The sequence below is a fragment of the Schistocerca piceifrons genome, chromosome 2 (genome assembly GCF_021461385.2).
Source record: "Schistocerca piceifrons isolate TAMUIC-IGC-003096 chromosome 2, iqSchPice1.1, whole genome shotgun sequence".
Taxonomy (NCBI): domain Eukaryota; kingdom Metazoa; phylum Arthropoda; class Insecta; order Orthoptera; family Acrididae; genus Schistocerca; species Schistocerca piceifrons.
In genome coordinates this window covers 771419112-771444506 of record NC_060139.1, presented here as the reverse complement: position 1 = coordinate 771444506, position 25395 = coordinate 771419112, and positions in this window count along the sequence as shown.

Genomic DNA, 25395 nt, shown 5'->3' with positions numbered 1-25395 from the left:
TGAAACGTCTGATTAAATCCGCAGGACAGAACAGGTAGTTGGAATTGTGGAAAGGGGCCAAAAATGAGCGGCTGTCAGTTACACTCGAACACATATAACTTTATTTTGTTGCCCCAACATTACAGCACAGATTCCGAGCTTAACTACCGGCTGAATATGACACACAATCTTATAGCTTAAGGGCACAACCTCTTTCATTTTTAAAACGGCTTAAGGCTCACGATTTAAAACACAACTACAATAAATTCTCAAAAGGCAGAAAGCGCAAGGTTTTATCCTCAAATAATATTTCAAATGAGGCTGAAGGCCCAAACAATCTAAGACTTGACAAGTAAGGAATTTTAATTTTAAAGTGGCTGAAGGCCCATTATTTAAAACGCAACTGAAAGCATACAAATTCAAACCATCGGCTAGGAGCCACTAAAATACCCAACCAAACACCAATAAGAAAAGGCAGTACAGCCAGCGGCGCTCAGAAGTTTCCGGGGGTCGGTCTGCACTTGAAATTGTAACGTGCGCTTAGGTAGTCGGCCAAACTATATCCGATCCGTCGGCGACCCAACCAAGAGACAGTCAACGGACCCACCGACAAGACGACTCGCTTTACACCCGACCAGTGCACAAGGAATCCAAAGGCAACACGTAAAAGGCGTAGCCGCCCACAACCAAGTATGCATAAGCTGTCACAACTACATACACGTGATGGACAGCGACAACACGGCGAGGAAGGGACACTACCTGAATTTTACGTCAGCGGCCAGGGCAGGCAACCGGAACGCCTACTGTCACAAGGCAGAAAATTCCGCTGGTGCACTTCAAACAACCAAAATACAGTTAAACTAAAACTTCCGCCAACTCGAACACTCGCTGTTGCTCAAGGGGAATATCCCCAACAGCCAACCATGAAAACCAACGGCACAATGTGAACAGTCTGGCTTCTGTAACTAAATCCCCACACAACTTTCGTGTCCAGGGCCGGTGAGCCATGAACCTCGTAGCAATCGGAACAGCTCCCACACACTCCGACACTGCGTAGAGACCACCAGCGCGCCCGGCCCACTGCGCCGCGCGGAGATTTCCTGGCTGATCCAAACGAACCGACCGACTGCCACACATCAGCACGGAGACAGCACTAAAACTACTGAGCAGTCGATATCACAAGCTACACACAGTTTCATGAACACTTGCACGAAGGACTAGAGAATACTAACGGCAGCGACTGTGCAATAACAAGGACGAATCACGAGTCGGCACACGCAGGAAACCCGTAAGCGATCAAGGGCCAACAGACACGACGTCAGACAAGACGACCGACCGACGACCAAACAAGGTGGTCCGCGCTCAAGTGATACGTATCGGCAACCGTCGAGCAAGTCATGGCTGTCCGGACCTCACTGCAGCCGCGCCCCGACTGAACTTCTGCCGCGTCCTACGTCAAACACTGCCAGGTCCGAACTGCTAGCGCCTCCCAACTCACTGGCAGATCCCAACTAACTCCGAACACACGACAACCGGGAAGTAATAGCAGTCAGCAAAGATAATATGCCAGGGCTTATAACGACAAGCGCCGCTGCTGCTGATCACGGGCAGGCGAGGCGGCAACTCTGTGACACCAGTAATTGAAATTAACGAGATGGTAGTACAGTAAAAACGGGATGTCAAATTGTAAGGGATCCGTGATCCTACGAACATAGATGCAAGTATCCGACGCCCAGGTCGATAGTAGACAGGAGTCGATTGTCGAGCGATGCAGGAGGCAGTGAGACGAGTGTCGAGTGAGAAGTGGTGCTGGAGAGACGGGTAAGAATGGTGGTCGAGTGAGTTGCAAACGGTAAAATTCACCGGAGTATGACAAGTGAGCACGTCCCCTGATCGTCGAGGCGTTGACCCTCACTAATACCGATTCGCGAGTTGTATGAAACTGAAAGTGACAAGTGCCGTATTACGTGTTTCGCGTCAACCGCGTCGGCCAGCAACAACCATGGATTGCAGTGAGGACTGTTGTGAATGTTAACCATCAGCATTGCGTGTGACGAAGTACTGAAAATCAGCAACCAGTAAAAAGATATAACTGTAATCAGACGGGTAAGGCGAAGGTAGCAACTGCCTCAGAATTTGCATGTTATTATAGAAAATACAATACAGTCTGTACATCGCAAACCTTGATGATCTTTAATAATAGACAAACTTTCAATCATTAACTATTGAACAGCTGCATTCGGTTGAAATACCCCCAAAACCACAGCAGAAAAACCGATAGCCTTTCATCCATTAAGCACACGGTCATATAATCATAAGAATTAGCTTTTGGCGGCTTCCATAAATTACACAAAATCCAATAAAAGAATTTAAACGGGTGTGTTTCAAAATGAGATATGACACGAACACGATACACGCACGGCTCAATCAGGAATCCGGTAAAACTTCGACATCGCTACGGCCGGAAAGATATCCTGCAAGAATGTGACCAACGGCGACTGAAGAGAATTGATCAATGTGACATAAGTGGAACCCTTCCGCAAATTGCAGCAGTTTTCAATGCTGCGGCCGCGCGGGGTAGCCGTGTGGTTTTAGAGGCGCCTTGCCACGGTCCGCGTGGCTCCCCCCGTCGGAGGTTCGAGTCCTCCCTCTGCCACGGGTGTGTGTGTGTGTGTCGTCCTTAGCGTAAGTTAGTTTAAGTTAGATTAAGTAGTGTGTAAGCCTAGGGACCGATGACCGCAACAGTTTGGTCCCATAGGGACTTACCACAAATTTCCAAATTTCAATGCGGGGCCATCAAGAACTGCGAGTGCGCGAACTATTCAGAGACACATCAGCGATATGGGGTTTCGGACCTGAAGTATCACTCGTGTACCCTTGATGACTGCACGACATAAAGGTTTACGCCTCGCCTGGGCCCGTCAACACCGACATTGAACTGCTGACGACTGGAAACACGCTGCCTGGTCGGACGAGTCTCGTTTCTAATTGATATTGAGCGGATGGACGTGTACGGATATGGAGAGAACTTCATGAATCCATGGACTCTGCATCTCAGCAGGGGGATGTTCAAGCTGTTCGAGACTCTGTAATAACGTGGGGAGCGTGCAGTTGGAACTGATGTGAGATCCCTGACGCAGTTGAAGTCATGTGAGATCCCTGATACGTCTAAGTACGACTTTTACAAGTGACACGCACGTAAGCATCCCATCTTATCACCTGCATCCATTCATGTCCACTGTGCATTCCGACGGACTTGGACAACTCCAGCAGGACGATGCGACATCCCACACGTCCAGAATTGCTACAGAGTAGCTCCAGGAACACTCTTCTGAACTTAAACATTTCCGCTGGCCATCAAACTCCCAAGACATGGACATTATTGAGCCTAATTGGGATGCTTTGCAACGTGCTGTTCAGAAGAGATCTCCACCCCATCGTACTCTTAAGCATTTGTGCACAGCCCTGCTGGAATCATGGGGTCAATTCCATCCAGCACTACTTCAGACGTTAGTCGAGTCAATTCCACGGCGTGCTGCGGCACTTCTGCGTGTTCGCGAGCGCCCTACACGATATTAGGCTGGTGTACTGGTTTCTTTGGCTCGTCAGTGTAGGTAACTGACCAAAAAAAAGTGTTTGTGTGCTACCATTTCACTAATAAAAGAAACAAGTAATTGCGTGACATATGTTTATACCTACATCTTCTTGTTTTGAAGTTCCCCAAGTTTGCGAAAGTATTTCCGACACACACATCACATTGTAAAGCTAGCTATAACTGAATCACAGTTTTATAGTTCACAGTTTGGTGCTATACACTACTACCCAATTCTAGCCGCATCAAAAATTATTAAAAAACTTGTTTTTGTTCTCGAAACTTCCGGCATCAAACGACCTTATGAAAAAAGCGTCGACGAGCAGATAGAGACTCATCCACCTGCCTTTGGGGCGGCGGTAAGAATAAACAGAGCTCAATGGCATGGAGCTTGTGAAGGGACGGGAACCACAAAAATTAGTGACACGAATGGCTTAACGTAGGACGTGTATGATAATAAAGTAATATTGTTATAGCCACTTACCTTGTAGAAAGGCAGCAGACACTATCTAAAGGCAACAAAGATATTGAGAATAGTTAACTGAGATTAAGAAACTTGTTTCAACGAACTGACTAAGCTGGTCTTTTATGGAAGTGAAATATGAACATCGAAAAAAGCAGAGGAAAAGAAACTTAAAACACTGAAATTTAGTGCTGTAGAAGGATATGAGAAATCAACTAGGTGTGAGTGCGAAGAGAGTGTAAAAGTATAGGAGGAAAAGAACAGCACTTAAAACTGTTGCCACATAGTTTAAGGAGTAAATGAGGCGGGGGGGAGGGGGGGGGGTTATTTCTGCCGCAGAGGAACATCATACCTCGGGTTTTATGAGTATATGGCAATGAAAAAAAGCAATGTCTGAACACAATTCCATAGTTTTATAAACACTAGAAAGCAATTGTTGGGAACGTCTCAGAAACAGCACTGTATTTCTGCCATTTCACTGCAGATTTATCGAAATTCACAATTTCCAGTGAGTAACAAATTAGTTGAACGCTCCGAAAACAAGGACTTTGCTGGGTTCAGCTGAGCACTTAAATTGTCTCTAGCGAAACATTCTACTATATCCCCAACAGCAAGTCAATACGTGACCACTCTGCCTACGTGTATTTCATCCTTCAGCCTCAGCGTTAATTCTGGTATTTACGCGGCAGCCTGAGATCGTTTCAGATAACTCAGATACGATAAGACAGCAATTACTAAGTATCCATCCCTGACCTGACTGATAACTAATTCGTCTCCAAGTATCGTACCGAGCCTCGGTCCATGAGTTACTGAAGCCAGATAACGTCAAATCTCTAGTTTGGAATTTAATAATTTGTGTCTTCTTGAAACACGAAAACAATTTTATACAAAATTACATGCCCTAAAAAATTATTACTAAATACTTCTTTACTTAGTTCGTTAACTTCACCATGAAGTACAATCAAGCAGCAATCCACTTGCCCCAAAATGATATTATCTAGTGTTCACTAAACGCTAATTCGAGAAACAATCATGGGGCCAAGATAACTGCTTTCATTGTCAAAGTTCGAGAACATTATAGGGAGTCGTGTTATTGCCAGTTTTAAATACTGCTTTTGCATTCTGCCTTGGGCAATGCCAATTTGCGCGTAGCTAGTTGGCTTCTGGATTGTGAGATGGATCCGTGTGGTCACGATAAGGCCGCACAGAAATCGGTCTGAAATCGGCGAGTATGGCAGTGTGCAAAGTGAATTCTTCCATACGAAAATGAATATCCACGTGTCGGAATATGCATATCTGCTGTGGGGTTATTGCATAAAGAATACCTCTTAGCCACTAGCCACGTGTGTGGCAGAGGAAAGCAATAAATCTTTAGTTACTCGAGATGGCGAAGTAATGTTATTTAATGCTGACTGACAGACCAAAAATATTCTAACAGTGGAAGTATCGAGTGAATTATTCTGTGCAGAGTGAGTTATTCTGTATCGTGTGAGTTACACTGGACTGTATGTTGGAATTGTAGCAAAATTAACACAATGGCATTTATAGAATGAAAACTCAGTAGGTCGCCAAAGTGTAAACAATATGAATAGATCATAGCAATGTTGACATTCAATGCAGAGAATAATCCGCTCATATCCAATAGCGGTTGTCGGATCATAACGCCTATAATGAAGTATCATGCCAAGTGAGTCCTCTATTAATGAAGTTAAGAACAATACGCGAAACCCTCACTGCTTTCTAAGGATGTTTTCAGCGGAGGTGGTTTTCCAGTGCTACCCTTTGATGTGTCAGTAAAATATCGAGTGTTCATCACTATTGTGTGAACAATTGTGATAGTTGGATATTTGTTTTAACGTAATGTTTGGGCTTTTTGGTGACAATGAAATGAAAGTAAAGAAGAGAAGTTTTATACTAGAAGCAAAGAGCCAGGTTCACTAAAAACTTGTATACGAGTCTTACAGTTCTTATTCGATAGTAGCAATCTAACTGGAATTGGCAGGAAACTATTCAGTTTTATCAGTTCCGCAATAGAATATTTCTGGGCATGTGTCAAGTTACGCATTCGAAAAAGATTTGTTCACTTCATGCACTTAACGGGCTTGGTGTAAGACCGACGCGAAGTGGATGGTACCTGAAGCAGCGATGACTGAATTTCAGGAGTCCGAAACTAGTTCTGAAGCTCCTTGAACATCAGCAGTTGTCATTTCAATGATGCTCTGATACTGGTTGGGTACGTGAGCAAGCTCTATGCATTAATGGTGGAGGACTGTTGCCATTTTTGCGCATACTTTCCTGGCCTGTATTTCGTACGAAGTCAGTGTTTGGGGTTCCACAATGACTAATTTTTCTGCGATAAGTGACCTCCTTATCCAAAGTATACACCTTTATGTGGCCTTAGTCCACAGAGGCTGACTTCTTTTAATGGTAGTGAAACAAGTTTAGCAGTCCCTTTACGTCGTGCGTAAAGAGGAGATTACTACTTCTGCTGCATAACTGATTCAGGAGGATGAGCCCTGACCTATGATCTATTCTTCCACGTGGATAACTATCACATGAGACACATGGGATGCCTCTCATCTCTGCTTGAGAGCATAATTTTTCCACATAGCTCTACTGTTACAATAGCGACTTCCTTTGCTTTTGACAGCAGGACCACGGTAAGCACTTCCGCTTGCATCTTCAGTTAGCGACACCTTGTAGCAAGTTTCACAATAGTGCAATCTTCGGGAACAGCCGTTACGCGGTAGGGTAAAGTCTTATAGCACCAAGGATGACGAAGCAGTGACGAGGGGTGGAGGGGGGTTCAGCCAGTATTTAGAGGTAAAACACGAGGGGGGGGGGGGGGGGCGGTGGCTCTGAGCACTATGGGACTTAACATCAATGGTCATCAGTCCCCTAGAACTTAGAACTACTTAAACCTAACTAACCTAAGGACATCACACAACACCCAGCCATCACGAGGCAGAGAAAATCCCTGACGCCGCCGGGAATCGAACCCGGGAACCCGGGCGTGGGAAGTGAGGTAAAACACAAACCATTTAGCTGTGAAATACTTTTAGTTACTAAGCACTTAATTGAAGAGCACTTGTGTTAATAAGAATTTTGCGCAGAAATACTTACGACGTACATGAAGTGGAAGTTTCATTTATCAGCAGAGGGTTCGTTGGCGTGGATGCCATGTCGCCAAAGCGAACGCCATACTGCGTTGTACTGGTGCTTTTCAAGTCGGAATAATGTTGTAACCGAAGCTGAACCAGAGGCACACATAACTATTAACAGTACACTTCCTCAGCATTTAGTCAATATTTGGGAGGTGATTTCACCATTTATCACACTCTCTGAATGGAAACAATGGTAATGACAATTTTAGTGCACCACTTCCTGCAGCACGTATTGGCTGGTTCAAAAACTTTTCCCTCGGTGCCCATCATGCAAAGTTTCGAGACAGGGTTAATAAGGAATGTAAGTTGGAGCTCTTAATGTTTGAGACTTTCACCACAGTCTCCCCTCCCCCCATTTCAGTATAATGCCTAGAGCTTACCGACACTCACATGAAAATGACGGAAAGGTCCTTCTTTGGGCTGTGTTCATCTCGCGCGTCACATTAGCTTTAGTGTCGATTGTGCAGTTACAGCGTTGATCTGTCATTTGAATTTCTGCACCTTATTGTTTTGTGCCAGTTTCTTGCCGATAACACCAGGTCTCGACACCTGTGACAAATTTTTGCCAGAAAGGAACTGCCCCCGTTTTACATTTCATTCAAGTCGTGGCAGACGTCTACATGTCGTATTGTTCGGTAGTCACGGTGTGCTGAAGATGTACCAGACAAACTTTGCACAAACTTTTTTCTTCTTAAAAAGAATGACTTACAGTTGTTGCTCCATTGCGACTTGTGACAGAACGACCTCGACACACTACGGCCGTATGTCTGCTGCTTAGCACTGCCTGCTCACAACTGATAGGTCGAATGCACATCTTTCCTTTACAAATGTTACTTAAAACTGCCTCCCTAATTATTGCCCTGTCGTCACTTATATCTCGAGGCTAAAATTTTAAGGAAGTGTGGTTCATCTGCATAGGGGACCGCATGAAGGACGCTAGCACGGCTTATTCTTGAGTAGTTCTCGAGTGTTTGGGATCTGCAGTAAGTCAGATTAAAGTAAGACAACGAAGGAATTCAGGGTCGGGCTGTTATATTTGTTACCGGTAAGTTAGAAAAACACTCAAGTGTTACGGGAATGCTTTGGGAACTCAAATGGGAATCCCTGGAGGAAAGGTGACGTTCTCATCGAGGACCACTGTTGAGAAAATTTAGAGAACCGGCATCTGAAGCTGATTACAGAACGATCCCACTGCCGCCGTCATACATTTCGCGTAAGGACCACGAAGATAAGACGACAGCAATAAGGACTTATACAATTTAGACAGTCGCTTTTCCCTCGCTCTGTCTGCAAGGAGAACAGGAAGAGAAACGACTAGTACTAGTAGGGTACACTCCGACACGCACTCTACGGTAGCTTGTGGAGAATTTATGCAGATGTAAATGCGGGTGTAGAATAAAATCAGTCTCGGAAGTTTTTGGACAGATGGTGTACACAATATGTAATGCGCATAGGTGCAGGTACTTCTATTGGTGACTGAGGACGGTGCAGTGAACATCATTCTACGCTAAGGAAAAACAACCAGCACACTTATCTGTGTACATCTTAGGATATCACACTCAAAAATATAAAATAGTTTCACTTATACCCACTGTACCCTGTATGATGCATCCACACATCATTTTTTTTTAAATCATCAGTATTCTGACTGGGCTTAATGTGGCCCCCCACAAATTCCTCTCCTGTACTAACCTCTTCATTTCAGGATAGCTCTTGGAACTTACGTCCTTAATTACCAGCTCGCTGTATTCCCGTCTCTACCTTCATTTACAGTTTTCATCTTCTGCAGCGCTCTAGTATCATGTAAGTTATTTCATGGCGTCTTAACAGATTTCCTATCATCCTGGCCCTTCTTCTTGTCAGTGTTTTCCATACATTCCTTTATTCGCCAATGCAGCAGAAAATCTCCTCATTTCCTACCTTATCACTCCACCTAATTTTCAACATTCTTCTGCAGCACCACATCTCAAATTTTCGATTCCGTTCTATTCCAGTTTCCCTACAATCCAAGTTTCACTACGATACAAGGCTGTGCTCCAAACGTAAGGCCTCAGAAATTTTTTCCTCAAAGTAATGCCTATTTTTGACACTAGTAGACTTCTATTGGCCAAGAATGCCCTTTTTTCCAGTGCCAATCTACTTTATGTATCCTCCTTGCTCGGTCTGTCATTGGTTATTTTGGCGTCTAGGCACCAGAATTCCTTTAATTCATGTACACACTTCTTGACCATCTGTCCTGATGTTAAATTCCTCGCAGTTCTTATTTTTGCTGCTTCTCATTACTTTCGTCTTTCTTCGATCCATATTCTGTATTCATTAGATTATTCATTCCATTCAGCATATCATGTTGTTGTTCTTCGCTTTCACTCAGGATAACAATGTCTTAAGCGAATCGTATCATTAATATCCTTTCACTTTCAATTTTAATTCCACTCCTGAACCTTTCTTTTATTTTCGTCATTGCTTCTACAATGTATAGATAGAACAGTAGGAATGAAAGGCTACATCCCTGTCTTACACCGTTTCTAATCTGAGCCCTTCGTAATTGGTGTTCCACTCTTCCTGTTCTCTCTTGCTTTTCGCACGTATTGTACATTACCTGTCTTTCCCTACACCTTACGTCTAAATTACCAGAATTTCGAACATCTTGCACCATTTTACATTGCGTAACGCTTTCTTCAGGTGGGAAAAATCCTTTTTATTTAGCCTTGCCTCCATTATCAACCGTAAAGTCAGAACTGCTTCTCTGGTGCCTTTACCTTTCCTAAAGTCAGAGTGATCATCATCTAACAGATGATTAATTTTCTTTTCATTTTTCTGTATATTATTCTTGTCAGCAACTTGGCTGCATAAGCTGTTAAGCTGATTGCGCTATAATTCTCACATTTGTCGGCTTTTGCAGTCTTCGCAATTGTGTTGATGATGTTTTAACGACAGTCAGATGGTGTATCGCCAGTCTCATACAGACTACACACCAACGTGAATAATCGTTTTTTTTATCATTTCCACCCAGTGATCTTATAAATTCCTGACGAAATGTTGTCAGTCCCTTCTGCCTTATTAGATCTTAAGCCTTCCAAAGCTCTTTTGAATTCTTATTCTAATATTGTATCCCCCATCTCTTCTATATCAATTCCTGTTTCTTCTTCTATCACTTCATCAAACAAGTCCTCCCTCTCAAAGAGGTCTTCAATGTACTTTTCGCTCTCTTCTCTGCATTTAACAATGGAATTCCCTTTGTTATTTTATACCACTACTTGCAAATAGAGCGAGGGAAAAACGACTGACTAAAGGCCTCCGTACGAACCCTCTTATCTCACCTATGTAGCACCTTAGCGAAATGTACGTTCGCGGCAGCAGAATAGTTCTGCAATGAGCTTCAAATACCGATTCTGTAAATTTTCTGAAAAGTGTTTCGTGAAAATAATCTCGTCTTCTCTTCAGGAATTCCCATTTGAGTTCCCGAAGCAACTCCGTAGTACTTGCGTCTTGACCGAACCTACCTGTGACAAATGTAGTGAACTGCCTCTGATTGCTCAGTCATACTTTAATCTGACGTGGTGGGGATCTCAGAGACTCGAGCAGTACTCAAGAAGAGGTAGCACTAGTGTTCTACAAGCTACAAGCGGTCCCCTTTACAGATGAACCACACTGTCCCCAAAATTTTCCCAAAAAACCGAAATCGACCATTCGCCTTCCATATTAAAATCCTTACTTGCTTGTTCCATTTCGTATCTTTTTGCAATGTTATGCCTCGATATTTAATCGACTTGACTGTGTCAAACAGCATATAACTGACGCTGTAGACGAACATTAAGGGATACTTTTTCCTGATCATTTGCATTAGTTTAAATTTTTCTATTTTTAGAACTAGATGCCACTTTTCACGCCAACTATAACTTATGTCTAAGTCATCTTGTATCCTCCTACAGTCACTCAACGACCTCATAGCATTACCGGAAAACAGCCATAGACTGATGCTCTCCCTACTTGTCAGATCATTTATGTATATTAAAAATGATGAATAATATCGGTCCAATCACACTTCTGTGGGACAATACTGATGATTTCCTTGTCTCTGATTATGACTCGCTATCGAGTACAACGAACTGGGTTACCTTACTTAAGAGATATTCGACCAACTTACCTATCTATGAACCTATCCCGTATCCTCGTACCTTCGTTAACAGTCTACAGTGGGGTACCGTGTCAAACGCTGATCGTAAATCTGGGAATTTGGAATGTGCCTGATGCCCTTCATCGAAGGTTCAAACGTTATCACGCGAGAAAAGTACAAACTGAGTGTCGCAAGAGCGAAACTCTCATTTCGTTGATTTTATTTTTCAGTAATTTACTTTCAAACTGCATTAATCTGTAGGCGTAATATATACTCATACTAACTTTCGTAAGTCTTAGTTGCGCGCATTAGCAATTTCTCTTCTACACGAAAAAAATTTGTAAAATAATGTGATACTTGAGTTTTTACCGTCGTATGAAATGTTGAAACATCTTAGGGGAATACAGCCAGGTCAAGTTTTCTACAACCATTGACATTGCCCCAGTTGAACACTTTGTCAGCTGTCGAAATATTAAATATTGAATATTGGATATTAAATATTGAAATATTGTCGAAGGCGTTAGTCGTCTGCATTCCCGTAACTTGTTTGGACGCTTTGCAAAACGAATTTGACAATTATTTATACACCTCGCTGGTGTATTTTAGATTATGGGACAGTAGATACTGCAGGAATCAGAACGAAATGCTGGACGATGTGATGATCAGGAACTATAAACGCACCAGGACTTCACTCTATATCTATGCTCAGAAAATTTGTATCTCCACTCGGGTTGTAACCCGCCAAGCACAGGTCAGGCGCTGTTGACTCATCGCATTAATCGGGATCGGTTATCGCTGAAGTTTTAACGCCGACGATGTTTCAACTGCCTGCAACGATTCCTTTCAGAGGTGCACTAGTTCCTGGTTACTTGTTATCAACAAAAATTCATAACCTTCAAGGACACACCAATAAATGAAAGCACAATTATCAAACAGTGAAGCCCCCCGCTTGATCCCACCATTATGTAAGCCGAACGAAGACGTGTCTTTTTAGACGGAAGTACGTAAGCTGGCAAAATTTCTCTTCCGTGTCTAAATTTCTTACAGACAACGAGGGCAGATACTATCGTACCAGAAAAAAAGGGGGTCCATCTTCCGAGCCGTCCCTCGGCCGCGGAAGACAAATTGTGAGCATTTGTTTCTGTTTGTAAAACATCCGTCCCACGTGTATTTTTAATGCCGGCGATTTAGTCACTCGTCCGGAGGGTTGTCCCTATTTTTCACCCTGAGATTAGCATCTCCGTTGATCTGCCTCCCTCTTCCTCTCTCCCGAGGTATCCCTTGTCCGCCGTTTGTCCGTCGCCACTATCTGTCAAACGGGCGAGCTTTTAAAATTCAATAGTCATCGAATTTATCTCCGCTGGCGATGCGGGAATTTTTTTTTCTTTTTTCGTCGTTCTCGACGGCCCTCGCTACTTCACCCATCCCCGACTGCCACAGGAGTACAGTGAGTGTCGCGTCTCCAAGACAGAACGGCCCGCGACTCACAAGTCATAACGCGCGTTGTTTACGGTTTGGGAGAGCTTTCGCGCGGAACGGCGGTCCTGATGGAAACAAATGAGTGTCGGCCCGCCCCCCTGGGACCCGCTGAATGGCGACTAACGCGTCGCACCACCGAGGGCACACAATGCGGCCGCATCCATCACGCACGGCTGCTGCCGCCGCAGATAAGATAAGCAAACCCCGGGCCCGGGGCACACTGCAGGACACCTTGATCCACAGCATACAATGGTCTTCGTCCCTGTCGTAACGCGCTGACGCAGGTGTTGTTCGCGGGGAATTCGTAGACACCAGCGCCCCTAGTAATTTTTCACTCGTTCGAAAATAAGGCTTGTTTGCCCTTTATTACGGTCACGATCTTGACAACGTTGAGTGGAATATATTTTTTCGGAATTTTCGAATTAGCAGGGTTAAAGTAGAGGCAACAAAGATTATCTACGATTTCTACAGAGCAGTAACAGACACGAAAGGAAACGAGACTAGGTTGAATAGCCTGTCTCCCTATTTGATCTGCATACTGAGCAAGCAGTACAGGAAACTAAAAGACATTTGAAAAGTGAAGCAGTTACACAGAACGAAGGCTGCCTGTGTTGTAGCCCACTGTAATGTATCTCATACAGTTACAGTTACTTGTTCACTGTTTTATTGTACATTGCACCATCCAAAACGCAGCCCCATTGCGAATGATGTTCTCCAACAAGGGTTGAGTTGGTTGACATTCTTAAGCTGTTGGAAATCACCCTGATCGCTGTCAAACGATTGACTGCTGCTGGAAATGATTGTGTTGGGAGAGCTCCCGAGACTCGTGTACCTGTGGTACCCCAAATACTATCCTTTCCTGTGGATCCTGTCTCCTCTGCAGAAAGTACAGGATCTATCATTACTCTTCCACTTGAGTGCGAGCAGCGTTTCAGTGGTAGTTCTAGGCGTCCTGTACAGGGTAGTCGGGGACGAAGAAGGACTCAATGTGTTACACTGATTATCCTAACAAACAAGTTCGAGGTGCTGTTGTTCGCCGAGCCCTTGGGCCTCACTTCACCTGTTTAGGGAAAACTCTATTTAATCTAGTGTCAAGAGGAGGTAAACGCAAGAGGGTAGGGGTCTATTAATCGTCAGCTGTTCAAATTTACGGCGAATGATGGTACCTCTTAGGGAAATGGCAGCAAGGGACAGGAAATTAGTGCGTACCCTTGGGAGCCTCACTCAACGTGCTGAAGACTATTACGGTAGCCATTGAGGGCCGTTGTGGCGATAGTTGGAACAAATGGTGTCTGTCATATGTGCTTCGGGGTCATACGTGGATCATTCCAGCGACTGGCAAAGAAGGTTGAGGAGGCCAGTCTTGGGCACGGAGTTTCAACGAAGCTCACAATTTGCAGCGTTGCCCCTTGGCTCTGAGTTGGGCGGAATTATTGAACCATAGGCTTCGAATGTTCCGTAACAATCTAGGCTGCGACTTACTGAACTTGCGCCGTAGTATTGAGAACTATAGGGTCCCCCTAAATGGGTGGACAACACATCAGAGGCTACTACCCAGGTAGCTGACTGTGTGTGGGGTGCACACAAGGGTGTTCTAGATTAGGCGACTCTTCATCCAAGCCAAATAATAGTTGTCGGAAACCTAGAAGTATCAGGGTGAGATAGAAAGAAATGCCTCACTTAGGTGAGAGTATTATAATCCTGGTGGTTAACTGCCGAAGCATTCGCAACAAAGTTTCAGAATTCGAAGTGGACCTGAAAAGCAGTGAAACTCACATAGTACTCCGTACAGAAAGCGGGTTGGAACGAGAAATTGACAGCAGTGAGGTTTTTGGGGAAAATGTAATTGCATATCGAAATGGGAAATGGTCCAGGAGACAGTAAACTCATGCCCACCGAGACAGAAATGGAAACTACATGTGTCATTGTTTGAGCAAGACTCAGAAGCAGGAATGGGCTTAAAATGGTAATTGGATCTTTCTATCACCCACCAGATTCATCTCCTGATATAACAGAAGACATAAGAGAAACCTTGAGTTCCATTGTATGTAAGTTCCCCAATCATACTGTAATCGTCGGTGGAGACTTTAATCATCCAACAACCAATCGGTAAAATTACAGTTATATTAGTGGTGCGCGTGATAAGACATCCTTTGAAACTTCACTAAATGTCTTCTCTGAAAACACCCCAGAACAAATTGTTCGGTACCCCGCTCATCGTGGAGATATATTGCATTTATTGGCAACAAATAGATCAAATTGTGCCCACTAGTTCAGTGCATCCTCAGTTCCATAAGAAAGCATTTTTCCATTCAGCGTTCATCGTGCAGTTTCTGTATCATTGTCACCTGACAAGCTTTATGAAGAAATGAATACAACAAAAACTATTGTAGTTAACAATGGCTATGATCATCCCTCATTAGCTGAAAAGGTCTTTAAAGTTAAACTGACGCTAAATTGACCACTTTAGGCAGCAGTGATGTTTCTGACAGTAGCTAGCGTAAAAAGATTTTTTCAGTTCCATTTTTAGGCACTATTTCTTATGGAATTCGTAGTCCTCTAGTTAAAAATTATAGATTCGAAGTTGCCTTTTCCACTAATAATTACCTGCAAAAAAATCTTATTCACAGTGTCCAAGTCCACAGTTGCTCCTATACTCAATTCAGGAGTTTCTAAAACCGCTTGTGATATGTGTCCCGTGTATTATACAGAACAAACTGCAGGACCTTCCATTGTCAGGTACAAGGAGCATTTATGGGAATAAAGAGGCACTAGTGTACATAATTCCGCTTTTGCTGATCATCTGTTAATTTCCGGTCACAAACTGAAAAATGTTAAAGTAGTTTCCATTTTACATAGGGAAAAGAAAGGTCAAATGGTTCAAATGACTCTGAGCACTATGGGACTTAACATCTGAGGTCATCAGTCCCCTAGAACTTAGAACTACTTAAAGATAACTAACCTAAAGACATCACACACATCCATGCCCGAGGCAGGATTCGAACCTGCTACCGTAGCGGTCGCGCGGCTCCGGACTGTAGCGCCTAGAACCGCTCGGCCACTCCGGCCGGCCAAAAAAAGGTCATAAGATCGACGTACTCTAAGAGCTGGATATTTTCAAGCATGTTTCTAAGAACGATGGTTTCTTCCTCAATCAACTGTTACAATTACTTAACAAAAATTTTTTCAGTGGCTTTAATCCACTACCTGCGGACTTCTGATTCCTTTATTTTTTACTGTGTTTTCCTTCCTTTTCTTCGAATCTTACAGACGTGCACTACTAAAGTTACCTTCACTCAGATATTTTTTCGACTGTACAAATGTTCAATAATATTTTGTGCTTTACGTAACGGGAATTTCTGAAAAGCCTAACAGATGGCTCTTAGTTATACTTCGTTTGCTTGACTACTTTGTAGTTTCTAAAATATATTAAGCTCTCTCCCTTTGTGTTTTGTTTTTATAATTAACTGTTGTTTAATTCAATTATTTCTGTTATAATGTCTCAAATGGGCACATATCACTGTCTGCGTCCGAGAGGCGGCGCAACTTGTATTGTTTTCGTGGCAGTAATGTAAGTCGATTAGTCTGATGTTGTTCCTGGCCAAGCATACGTGCCAAAGGCTGGAACGTCCTTAATTTTAATTTTTGATTTGAGCGTATCTGCTCTAAACTTTGACCACTGCCTTCTCGCAGTGTAACTTTACGTAAGTAACCTTTGTACGTTATGACAATCGTCATGTTGGTTAATGTTTTTGTCAAACTTAATTTGCTATGTGTATTTTAAATGGTTTCTTAAAATTTGATTCTGACGAAGACATCCTTAGAGGTGTGGAAATCTAGGTCAATGTACCAAACAATTATTTGCAATCGGTTGGCTGTGTGAGTCCATGTTGAGACTTATTTACTGGTATTGAGAGACAGCCATGTTTAAAATTGAGAAATAAACCTGAGCCCTTTCAAGATGTCCACATCCAAATTGGTGTCAGTGTCCATGACGCGATTGTGGCAACGATTGTTACCACAGCACAAAGGACAACTAAACCAACCAGAAAGATACATACGTTCAGTAAACTAGATAAAAAAATGTTCAAATGTGTGTGAAATCTTATGGGACTTAACTGCTAAGATCATCAATCCCTAAGCTAACACAATACTTAACCTAAATTATCCTAAGGACAAACACACACACACACACACACACACACACACACACACACACACACACACACATGCCCGAGGGAGGACTCGAACCTCCGCCGTGACCAGCCGCACAGTCTATGACTGCACCGCAAAGGACCGCTCGGCCAATCTCGCGCGCCAAACTAGATAAAAACTCAGTAGCGTCGTACCTCAGTGAGAAACCGGAAACTTTAAAAAAAATGATTCAAATTGCTCTGAGCACTGTGGGACTTAACATCTGAGGTCATCAGTCTCCTAGAACTTAGAAATACTTAAACCTAACCAACCTAAGGACATCACACACATCCATGCCCGAGGCAGGATTCGAACCTGCGACCGTAGCAGTCTCGCGATTCCGGAGTGAAGCACCTAGAACCGCACGGCCACCACGGCCGGCGGAAACTTTCAGCAAAGGGCAGATTCATGTAGAGGGAGAAGAAGTCAAGATTAAAATAAATGTTCACAGTGCACTGGATAGGTCGGTACCCAATATACCCAGTAGAACAGTACCTAATGAGAGGAATCCTCCATGATATACTGCCACTGTAAAGAAACTTCTAAAGAGATACAGACTACTGCATAATAGATGTGAAACGAAGCGTAGGACTATACATAGAGAGATGCTGAATGAAACGCTTTCGGCTGTCAAGAGAGCGATGCGTGAAGCATCCGACGATGAGAAACAGCTTAAATCGTTAAAACTATGTTGAATTTGCGTCTGAGTTAGCCCCTCCTCTAACTACAATCTACCGTAGATCCCTCGAACAAAAACCCGTGCACAGCAGTTCGAAGGAAGTAGAGTTCACATCCGTCTACAGGACGGGTAGTAGAAGTGATCCAGAAAACTGCCGTCCAGTTTACTTCACATCGATTTGTTGTAGAATCTCAGAACATATTCTGAGCTCAAATGCAATGAAGTATCTAGAAAAGAATGACCTTCTCCGTGCCAAACAGCACGTGGCTCCCCGTCGGAGGTTCGAGTCCTCCTTCGGGCACGGGTGTGTGTGTTGTCCATAGCGTAAGTTATTTTAACTTAGGTTAAGTAGTGTGTAAGCTTAGGGACTGATGACCTAAGCAGTTTGGTCCCGTAAGAAAAAAAAAAAAAAGCCAACCAGCATTTATTTCGAAAACATCGATCATGTGAAACTCAACTCGCAATTTTCTTACATGACTTACTAAAAGCTTTGGACCACGGCAGTCGGGTGGATGCAGTATTTCTTGATTTCCGAAAAACATTTGACTCAGTACAACACCAACTCTGTCAGAAGTTCGATCATATGGGATATAAAGTGAAATTTGTGACTGGACTGAAAACGTTTTGCTAGGACACAGTATGTTATTTTGGATAGGGAGTCATCGTCAGATGCAGAAGTAACTTCGGGTGTGCCCCAGAGAAGTGTATTGGGAACCTTGCTGTTCATGTTGTATATTAATTACCTTGTGAACAATGTTAATAGCAACCTCAGACTTTTTCCGATGATACAGTTATTTATAAGGAAGTACTGCCTGAAAGAAGCTGCATAGATATACAGATTTTGGTAAGATTCCAAATGATGCAAAGATTGGCAACTTGCTTTAAATGCTCAGAACTGTAAAACTGTGATCTTCACAAAATGAGGAGACGTAGTATCCTGTGACTATAACACCAATAAGTCACAGTTGGAATATCATACAAACACCTGCGTGTAACGCTTTGTAGAAATATCAAATGCAGTGATCACATAGACTCGGTTGTGGATAAAGCAGTTGGCAGACTTCGATTTATTGGTAGAATACTGGGTAAGTGCAGTCAGTGCAAAGGAGATTGCTTACAAGTCACTTGTGCGACGCGTTCTTGAATATTACTCAAATGTGTGACGTGTACCGTGTAACACTAATAGGGGATATTGGACTTATACGAAGAAGGACAGCATGAATGCACAAAGCTTTGTCTGACTAGCGGGAAGGTGTTACAGAAAGGCTGAAAAACAATGAACTGGCAGACCCTTGAAGATAGAAGCAAACTATCACGAGAAAGTTTTAAGAACCGGCATTAAATGATAATTCTACGAATATACTAAAACCCCTTCGTATCCCTCACGTAGGGATCAAGAGAAGAAGATTAGAATAATTACAGCACGCACAGACGTGTTCCGACAGTCATTCCTCCCGCGTTCCATACGTGAATGGAACGGGATGAAACACTAATAACTGCCATGCACTTCACGGTGGTTTGCAGAGTATAGACATAGACGTAGATAAAAAAGAGTAAATGTTAAGGGACCTGAAACGCTAATGTTGCGTTTTCCGAAAGCCAGTTGTTCGGGAAGTGGGATACATCACAGTGACTACAGGAGGAGCAAACCATGGAAAGATCTGGTGTAATTAAGCTCCCTACTGCTGATCAAGTGAAATTCTTCCGTTATTTGATTTAGAAGTTGTCAGGTTCAGAGGCATTGTTGAAGGCGGACGACGCTAACATGCAGTATAATATAACAAAATGTTTTGCATTAAAAAAAAAACTAATCGGACTTCGTCACAAGAAATTTAGATGGCAATGTTCCATTTTTATAAAGCGTAAATTTGCACGTAATGGCTCGCGGATTCCGTGCTAAACGACACGTCACCAAACCATTTCCAACGTGATTAAAAGCTGAAACTTTGCAGGAAACATCACATATCATTAGTACAGGATGTTGGTATTATTTCCTAGAAATAAGACATATATCAAATCAGATACTATTAATATTATTGCAAATTTACATCGAGCAAGAAAATAGCGTGTTCAGATGAAGCCCGATGAAAGGAGGCAGATAAAAATCAGGAGGCGATAGGTGCCTCAATTATTTTTAAAGATGAGTAATTGAAAGTCAATAAAGGATGTTTATAGAGTGATTACAGTGACAATGTACAATTTTATCGTTGCAGTGTAAGAATTAACTAAGTAGTTACATCTACCCTCCTTGCGGTCTGTATGTTGAGTAAGCTGTGATGGAAACGAAGGAGGAATTTGGAAGGCGAATTATTCAGCGAATAGAAATAAAAATTTTCAGGTTAAGCCATAGCATTATAATACAGATACAAAAGGACTTCGAAGATGGGCCAGATTGTCCTAAAAAGAGGATGTAAAATGAACATCAACAAAAGTAAAACGTGGCTAACGTAGTCGAATTTAGTCAGATGATGCTCAGGAAACGGTTCAGCAAACGAAGTCTACAAATAGTACACGAATATTGTTATTTTGGTGTTTGAGTAACAAAACAATTTAAGGTAACAGAAGTAAAGAGGATATAGCATGAAAGGCTTTTCGGGGGAAAAGAATTGTTAACGTCGAATACAGACTTATTTTTCGGGGAGAAAGAGATTTTGATGGTACAGTTTGACTCGATAGGACATATTCTGAGACCTGAAGACGTAGTTACTTCGGTAATGGAGGATTATCAGGTTCCCGGTTCCGTCACACGGAATTCTGTGCTGGGCTTCCAGGCGTCCGGTGAGCAAACCGACAGCTAAAAGTGCAGCATTATGAAGCACAATAGCCTTCTAAGAAAAGAGCTTCTAATAGTGATTGTACTGCATTATTTCGGGGTAGTGATCAGGCGTCAACCAGAAATCCATTTTCATCGCAGGTGTTGTCACAAATTTATAGCCTTCAAATATATGGCATTATTCTACGAGTACTTAGCCTCTACTTCTATCTATATGTATACTCTGCAAGTCACTTTATGATGTGTGGTGGAGAGTACTTCTGATAACACTACTTTTGCCCCTCCCCCCTCTATGGCACGTGGGAAAAATGACTGTCGATGACACCTTGCATGATTTTTTCGTCGTGATCATTTAGCGAGACATATGTCCTGGGAAGTATTCTGCCAACTCATGAACATACCCTCTCGAATGATTAAACGATCCCGAGGTGAAAAGCGCCGCTCTCTGTTGGATCTTTTCTATTAATCCTACTTGATAAGGCTGATGAACAATACTCAGGAATCGGTCTAAAAAGCATACCGTAACCCACTTATATCATTGATGAATTACACTGCTTTAGTATTCCCCCCGATGAATCTCTAATCTGGGAGTATGGAATCAGCTATTGCTCACCATCCACACCCAGCTCACTCTAACCTGTAGTCTAACAAAACAAGGTGCACCCAGCTCACTCTAACCTGTAGTCTAACAAAACAAGGTGCCGTTTCAAGAAGAAGAGCTTCGCTGTATGCCTTTCCGAAGTGGTGAAAAAAAAAAGGTTGCTCAGCCCAATGACTGGACTAGATTATTGGTGTATATTTTACAGCCTCTGAAAGAGCAGCCGCTCATTCGCACAATTTTCACCCACACTGGACGATTGGGAGCAGAATGAACGCTAACTTGTTTGGGAGACCGTTGGAGGTAGTGCCAGGCCTGGCGGATCCGCAACGTTACGATATCCGGGACTACTCTGCGCTGCACCCGAGGCAGCGCCCACAGCTGCATTTCCAGCCGCTAAACGTCACTGCGGCGTCATTGGTCCCCTCATTTTGCTTTGTCAGATAGTATCTGTCATGCACCTTCCATTTCTAAGTCACTCAGACGCACACAGTCACTGGCTGTCCTATGCCTGACTATCTAGTTAGTTTTTAGAAACCACTTTTAATTAATACAAATCACTGTATCTTAAATGGCATTCCACCTTAACGGCACCTCCCAGTACACAACTATGATGTCTCTGAAGTGAAATTCGTAATCTCCCAGGTCGTCGATATGCTTCGTGAACAGTAACTGCTATATCACACTTCCTTCAGGTCGTTTGCACTGGGAGTATGCCTGCATCGCAATGCAAACGCGTTTAATGCGGAAAGTGTGTAATGCTGATAAACCTTTTCAGCCGTAAACGCGTTTAATGCGCAAAGTGTGTCGTGAAGATAAACCATTTCAGCCGACTCGTGGTAGACGATGTCGACGACGCAGTTACGTCATCCTGGCGCCATCTAGTCTGCAAGTTATCTGACAGTGTGAGGCGGAGGGAACGGCGGGTACTTCTGGTACGACTAACTAATGTCCGTTTCCCTGATCCATTCGTAAATAAGGTGTCGGAAGAATGACTGTCGGTGAATCTCTGTTTTAGCTCTGATTTCTCGAATTTTCTCAATGTGTTCATTTCACGAGATGTTTGCGACAGAAAGTTATATGCTGTCCGAAACTTCCCGGAAGCTCTACAAATGTCAATAACAAACCTCTCCTTGATGTAGAACACTCCTTTTTTTACGTCTGCCACTGGAGTTTGTTCGGCTTCTGCGTAACACTGTCGCCTCGAGTAAACGATCCAATGACGATAGGTGTCACTCCTCCTTGGATCTTGTCTCTCTCTCTATTAATCCAACTTGGTAGGAGGCTGTGACTGATGAGCAACACTCAATAATCGACGGAACAATTTTATAAGCCACTTCATTCGTGGATAAATTACGTTTTCTGATGATTCTTCATAAGAATATCAGCCTAGCATCTGCTTTTAGTACTATTTTTATGACGTCATTACAACTGAAGACGCTCCGGCACTCCTAAACATTTTACGGTAGTTACTGTTTCCAGCAATTTCTCATCAATAGCGTAGTTGTACAGTGGTGGATTTCTTTGCCTATGTGTCCACAATATGTTACATTTATTTACTTTCAAGGTCAACTGCCACCCCTGCAACATTCATCAAAACTATGCGGGTCTTCCTTCAATTCACTTCGGTCCTATGGGGTTGCCATATTTTTTTATCCAACACCGTCATCTGGACCTTCCGACATTATCTACCAGATTATTCGCATTATTATAAACAGTAACGATCCGGTCGCATTTCCTTGGTTTTTTTCTGAAATTACTGTTATGTCTGTCGATTCTGTTCCCTTAAGAGCGACACTTTGAGTACTGCCTGCAAGGAAGTCTTAAATCAGGTCGCAAATTTGGTCCAATAGTCGATAAGCTTTTTTTCTCTTTTTCACTATACGACAGTGTGTGACGGTATCAAATGCCTTCAGATGGTTCAAATGGCTCCAAGCAGTATGGGACTTAACATCTGAGGTCATCAGTCCCATAGACTTATAACTACTTAAACCTAACTAACCTAAGAACATCACACACATCCATGCCCGAGGCAAGATTCGAACCTGCGACCGTAGCGGTCGCACGGTTCCGGACTGAAGCGCCTGGAACCGCTTGGCCACAGCGGCCGGCGTCAAATGCCTTCCTGAAGTGGAGGAACACGGCATAAACACGGTATAACAACATACAGGGTGATTCACCTAAAATTTTCAACAGAAATATTGCGGAAATGGGAAGTGCTATTGATATTCGGTCTTCACATAGTGGATTGGTCGTCAGGGGTTCGTATTGTCAGCCATTAAACAGATTGTAGTAATTCTTAGAAAGTATATTTAGTGTCGAAACATACCCTTTTTTAAATGGAAAAATGCCTATTGACATTAGCAAACTAAAAGTATGGTAATTAGAATTTCAATGGTGTTTGTTGCAGCTTTCTAGTGCGAGTCGTTTACGAGATATTCCTACACCGACACTTGTACAATACCTGTGGTAACAGACACTAAAGAACAACACAAGAACACACACTAGTTATGTGGATTCTGAGTAATAACGAGACAACTGACCATCACAGGTTGCGTTCAAAATCACCACCGGCAGCGGCAGTTCACTCTTCCAGTCTGGTCTGGAACGACTGCTGCACACGTGCTAGCATTCCAGCGGAGATGTTCGTGCACTCTGCAGCAATACGTTGTGCATATCATCAGGTGTTGTTGGTATGTCTTTGTAGGCAGCGCCTTTCGGCTTCCCCCATAGAACCGCGCGACCGCTCCGGTCGCAGGTTCGAATCCTGCCTCGGACATGAATGTGTGTGATGTCCTTAGGTTAGTTGGTTTGAAGTAGTTCTAAGTTCTAGGGGAGTGATGACCTCAGATGTTAAGTCCCACAGTGCTCAGAGCCATTTGAACCACTTGAACCATTCCCCCATAGAGAAAGTCTACAGGTGTCAAATCCGGGAAACGGGCCGGCCAAGGTAAAGGTCTTCTGCATCCAGTCCAGCTATTTGGAAACAATTCGTGAAGTCGTGCTGTGTTAGTCCGTGGAATATTGGTACTAAAGGTTCCTCCTACTCTGCAGCGGAATGTCTTGTAACATCCATGGTAGATGGTCTGTTAGGAGGCTGCGATACTTGTGCGCGTTCAGTGTTTCGTCTATGAACTGATGGTTAACTATCCCACACCACACGCAAGGCAGGTGTGTACCGTATACCTTGCAATTGTGGCATGTCATATATTGACCAGGCTATCAGGACGGTGGACTGGTGTACTGAGCATCAACGCTATCACCGTTATATCAGCAAAGCAAATCGGCTATTGCTGAACATTGCCTTGGCATCGGTCGTCCTATGGAATATAAGAACATGAAGATTCTGAGCGAGCAAGGTAGCGCAGTGGGTGGCAGACTTGACTAGTATTCAGGAGGACGACGGTCGTCAAACCCACGCCCGGTGATCTTTATTTAGGTTTTCCGTGATTTCCCTAAATCGGATCAGGCAAATGCCCGGATGATTCCTATGGAAGGGCACAGCCAATTTCCTTCCCCATCCTTCCCACAATCCGCGCTTGTGTTCCGTCTCTAATAGCCTCGATGTCGACGAGACCTTAAACACTAATCCCCTCCATCCCCTCCAAGATGATAATGGAATGAGCTTCCAGCTACTGGGACAGTATTATCAAGGGAACAGTTGAGATTAAATTTGTAAGTAACCTGGTACACAGAGATGGATCTTCTTGCTTAAATTCTGCGTAGAATCCTGTTCTCTTCCCTGGCAAAAAGCAGAGAGAAGAGTTAATGCTAGTTCACTCGTTGTTTAGTAATTTTCACTATCGATAACTTCGGGAGTCGATCATCTTTGGTTGCGAGATGCGAGAGTGTCTACAGATGGCGCGCGGGCGCGCGCGCGCGTGCGTGTGTGTGTGTGTGTGTGTGTGTGTGTGTGTGTGTGTGTGTGTGTGTGTGTGCATGTTATATTTCCGGAACTAATCTGCAAAATGGTGTTTTAAATTCACTTGCACAGCACTTACTTGTTGATGTTTTGCGTTGAAAATGACGAGGTGGTCATCTGTCGAAGTATCGGTGGTTGTCGACAGCGTCATCCGGCTGCATTCCCGTAACATATTTGAACCTCCCATACCCCAGAAGGAACTCAGGTCTCACAGCTGCAACCTTGTCCCCGTATTTCTAACTTACTCCTTGTGTCAGAATGAATCCCCTACCTTGCACGGGAGTGTACGCTGTTTTGAAATTTCCCGGCATTGTGAAACTTTGTGCTGGATAGTTTCTCGAAAACATAACACTGAGTTTTGTGGTTCAAATGGCTCTGAGCACTATGAGACTTAACATCTCAGGTCATCACTCCCCTAGAACTTAGAACTACGTA